Genomic DNA, 5,376 nt, shown 5'->3' on the forward strand with positions numbered 1-5,376 from the left:
CCCAATTTCCATGGGGAAAAAAGCTTTTGTATAGTGCATTCATCTTTTCAACATGTAGACCACAAAACACAATAAACATAATACAAAAGAAGTCTATATAAAATACTAAAAAAGGAAAAAGAGAAACAACTGGAAATACTGTTCTGTTACAGAACTTATTAGGCTCCCAGGTCTTGGTGGGGTGCTTAAACATTTTAATATTAAACACTTCCCTCAGATTGATTTCCTCGACACTCATTTAGTGGCGGTTCAACTAATCCTCCTAGACCTATATCAATCAATCAAATACATTTAATAAAATTCTCTTTTTATATCGTCTGAAGCTCTGCACATTCCTGGATGGGCACATTATACTCAGTGGTGTTTTTTAATGTAAATAATAGGTGAGGCTCAAACCATTTCAAAATATAGGATACATACCAGTAAAGCTACAAAAAAAAAAACAAACAGCGTGGTTCCACAAAACCCTTTTAACAACAGAGCGGCTTGCTTCTACTAGCTGTTGTAGTATACATACTGGAGAGAGAGAGAGAGAGAGAGAGAGAGAGAGACATTCTTGTGTAATTGTTCTCCTCTCTCAGCAATGAGCTAAACACCACTGAAGGCCACAAGGAAGCGGAAAGAAAACTTTTTAGGGATACAGATCCATTATATGACAACAACCTTAATAGATAAGCATGGACACACTGACACTTGTCACCATCTATATCAATTGACCCAGCACAAAAATATGACCAATGCACGGACCAGCACCACAAAGGCAGGATGATAAAATATGCTTTCACTCACCAAGGCTGAGGGCTCACTTGAAGAGAAAGGTGGCATGGCGGTTCTTCCTCTGGGCAAACATTTCAATGACTTTGGGAATTAAGTCATGTAGCTGCTGAATCAGCTGGCTTTCGTCTGTTCCACGCTATTGCGAGTGAAGTTTTTTACCCTCTTCGAGGTGGATTTCGTCATAGGTGCTGTTATGATAAATTTCAACAGAGTAATGGTCTCAGCAAAAGCCTCCTCTAGGTTTTCCTCAAGGATGGATCTTAACAGAGACAGTGCCGTCTTACCAGTGTGAAGTTCAGTGTGGCGGTACAGAGTGGTCAGCTCAGACCACAAATTGTGTTAAGAGCGAGCTGCCAACCAGCTTGGCAGCGATCAGGTGGTTACTTTGTGAAAACCTCTGCTCCTCCTGGGAGATGACTGTTTCGCATGCCTCCTTCATCACCGGCGCTGTGTTGGTTACTCGTCGTCCTAGCTCGTCTGTTCCATTGTGAACAGTTGCACCTCATTCATCAGTTTTCTTTCACATACTCTGGACATTCTCCTTGAAACGGGTGAGCGCACTGCAAATCCCAGATGCATCGATGCTCCGTTTTTGCTGAGGATTGTATAAAACATAAACTTCTGGCATAAGGAAGAAAAGAAATTCCAGCAGCTGCAAAGCTCGGTCCCTGAGTTTGGGGCGCCAGAGAAAAAGCACCAGAGAAAAAGGTGGCAAAAGCAGTCATTACAGCCACACTGTCAACTTGGGCTAAGACATTTACCCTTCCAAGTAAGGCCAATTTCACAGCATTATCCAGATGACTCCCGCTGCTCTCATGATTTGCAATCCTCTCAGAAAGATGTTTCAAATCTTTGTAACCCGTCATCGACCAAGTATCATCTCCACCAAATTATAGGAAGTAATGTACGAGAAATAAAAATAACTAACTTTGTTGCAGTTCTTTAACTAACTTTGTTGCAGTGGGGCTGTGCCCCACCTACCCCTAATGACCAATTGCCCCTGCGTATACTCACTTTATTGACACTGGATTGATTTCCTGCCTGCTGGGCCCTGTCCGGGGCCTCCCCCGGGTAGGGCCACAGTGTCGCCGGACCCCCCGTCTCAGTTCCAAGGTGTTACGCTGCTAGATTATTGTGCTGGGGGATATAAGGAATGCACTTCTAACTTTTCTCAGTTTCCTCCAGTTTAGAATTTTAGGAGGAGATGAGGTCCTGGTCCACACCTGCGGAGTACCTGGTTTGGGGGGCCCGTTGCTGTCCCTGTCCTTGTCCACCTGGTCATACTTCTGACCTAGTCTAAAATCAAAAAGCCTCTGGATTTAGCCCAGAGAAATGTAATAATTATTCCAAATGGACTCTTAATATCTCACCCGGCACAGCCAGAAGAGGACTGGTCACCCCTCTGAGCCTGGGTCCTGAAATTCAACACTACTGTTGTTTGCTCCTTGGGATTTACGGCCAGGTGTCTCTGTAAAGCACTTAGTGAAAACTGCTGTTGTAAAAAGGGCTTTATAAATAAATGTAATTGATTTGATTGATTTACTCATGTGTATCAATGTAGTACAGTGAACGAGTATGCAATATACATAATTTTTGTAGTAGATAAAGCATGCAAAAAGTAGCATATAAAAGCCAGGCGGATGTGAATTATTACAAACGCAGTATTTTAAAAACAATAAAAAGAAATATGCCAGAGACCAGCATGTTACTTCACTTCAGTGTAATATTTTTGCTTGCTAGAAAATTATTTCTTCCCCGAAGCTAAATTATATTTTCATAGGCTAAACGTTACTTCCCAAATAAATTAATGAAGCAAACTCATCAAACGACATTGTCATTTGTCCAAACAAATAAATGTAGTCAAGCTGCAGACAATTTGGACAATGAATTGGAGCGGGAGAATAATTATTTTTCTATATGTTTTTCAGCGATTGTCATAAGGACTACTTACCTGGTTTATATTATTCTAGAAATAGCTGGCCTACTTGTTCAAGCGAAATATAGGAAGAAACCTAGAGAGGACCCAGGTTCAGAGGGGTGACCAGTCCTCTTCTGGCTGTGCTGGGTGAACATTTTAAGAGTACAAATTGTAATAATTAATGAATGCATGTGGGCTGAGTCCAGAGTCTATTTAAACGTAGTCCAGGTCGGAATCATGACCAGATGGACAAGGACAAGTACAACACAGGGAGGGGGAGGTGTCAGAACAGTGGCAGCTGAAGTCGTCAGGTATCGTCTTGATCTGCAACACAACCAGGAGGACAGGGACAGCAATGGGTACTCCTCAGGTGTGGGGCAGGACCTCATATCCTCCTAAGTTTAAAACGGCAGGAGACAGGGAAAATTTAGAAAATGCATTCCTTATATCTACAAGGATTTATAGTGGAGAAGGAGAACTGACCCTACTCCCCCAGCACAATAATATAGCAGCGTAAGACCTTGGGGCTGAGACAGGGGGTTCCGGTGACACTGTGGCCCTATCTGGGGGAGGCCCCCGACAGGGCCCAACAGGCATTAAATCAATCCACCCACATTACCAAGCATCAACCAAAGGGACACCCACCAACCGCAACCACCCTGAATGAGCAAGTAGGCTAGCTAATTCAATAATAATATACAGCAGGTTATAAGTTCCTTTGACAATCATTGAAGGTGTTTCCATTGATTTACTGATTATTACTTAGTCCATAATGGCTTTTCCACCAATGCAAAGCTTGAACTAGAAGGCCAGCTTTTTTTATATAATATACACCAGTTTTGAAGTTCCTATGACAATCACTGAAAAATATATTGAAGAAAAGCCAAATTAGAGGTGTTCCCATTGATTGATTGATTATTAATAAATCATTAAATAATTTTTCCACCAAAACAAAGGTTGAACAAGTAGGCCAGCTTTTTACACTGAACTAAATTATAAACCCAACACTTTTGTTTTTGCCCCCATTTAACATGAGCTGAACTGAGTGATGTCTATGTACAGAAAAGGCCTATTTCTCTCAAATATTGTTCACAAATCTGTTTAATCTGTGTTAGTGAGCACTTCTCCTTTGAGATAATCCATCCACCTCACAGGTGTGGCATGTCAAGATGCTGATTAGACAGCATGATAATTGCACAGGTGTGCCTTAGTCTGGCCACAATAAAAGTCCACTTTTATTTCTCGAAGCTTACTTCCTATAATTTATTATCTATCAATATAGCATCTTCCTATATTGCATATCATTTGTGTTAGGATTTTATTTCATGTTCATTGCCTTGCTGCTTCAGACTGCGTTCTGCCGATTCGAGTTCGTAGTATTAGGCCATAGGCTAAGCGTGAATGTGGGGCTAGCCCCTCTCTCACAATGCAATGTACATTGTACGTGTGAAAATATTAATACGCATTCTCAGAATGTTAGTGTGATCAAGGTAGATCACACAAATCTGATGCCAAATGGGGCTGATTTCAGAGGCACTATGACGCTCAGCCCATCTTCAAAGGGACATCCAGCACTGTACAAAACAAAATGTTAGACTGTATGTATGAAGTGTACATGGAGGAGATAGCCAAGCAAGTGGACGAGACATCATTTGTTGCCATATAGGCAGATGAGACAACTGATGTCTCCTGTAAATCTCAAATGGTGGTTGTGTTACGATACTTGAAAATGTTGCTTGAAAATACAGTGACAGAGAGGTTTTTGGAGTTTGTGGAAGTCAAAGATAAAACTGGACTCGGCCTCTCTAATAGCATCAAGGGTGTGCTGGAACCACTGAAGTTGGGAGAAAATCTGATTGCTCAGACTTATGATGGTGCGACTGTAATGAGTGGAAACGTCTGAGGGGTACAGACGCTAATGAAAGAGACATACCCACATGCCCAGTTTGTTCACTGCTATGCTCACTAGCTGAACTTGACCAGAATATGCGGAAGCAAACTGATGAATGGGCTGCCACCGTTCACGATGGAACAGACAACCAGGTCGACGAGTAACCAACACAGCGCTGTTGATGAAGGACGCATGCGACACAGTCATCTCCCTGGTTGAGCAGAGGTTTTCACAAAGTGACCACCTGATCGCTCCTAAGCTGGTTGACAGCTCGCTCTTAACACAATTTGTCCTGTCATTCCCTACATCTGAGCTTGACTGTGCGGCGAAACTATGGCCTCTAGGAAACGAGGAAAAGTTGAAGTCTGAGCTGACCACTCTGTACCGCCACACTGAGCTTCACACTGGTAAGACGGCCCTGTCTCTGTTAAGATCCATCCATGAGAACAACCTAGAGGAGGCTTTTGCTGAGACCGTCACTCTGTTGAAATTTATCATAACAACACCTATGATGAAATCCACCTTGAAGAGGGTAAAAACCTTTACTCGCAATAGCATGGAACAGACGTGACTGAACGCATTGGCCATGTTGTCCACTGAAAGCCAGCTGATTCAGCAGCTACATGACTTAATTCCCAAAGTCATTGAAATGTTTGCCCAGATGAAGAACCGCCATGCCACCTTTCTCTTCAAGTGAGCCCTCAGCCTTGGGGAGTGAAAGCATATTTTATCATCCTGCCTTTGGGGTGCTGGTCCATGCATTGGTCATATTTTTGTGCTGGATCATTTG

This window comes from Esox lucius, chromosome 1, assembly GCF_011004845.1.
Source record: "Esox lucius isolate fEsoLuc1 chromosome 1, fEsoLuc1.pri, whole genome shotgun sequence".
NCBI lineage: Eukaryota > Metazoa > Chordata > Actinopteri > Esociformes > Esocidae > Esox > Esox lucius.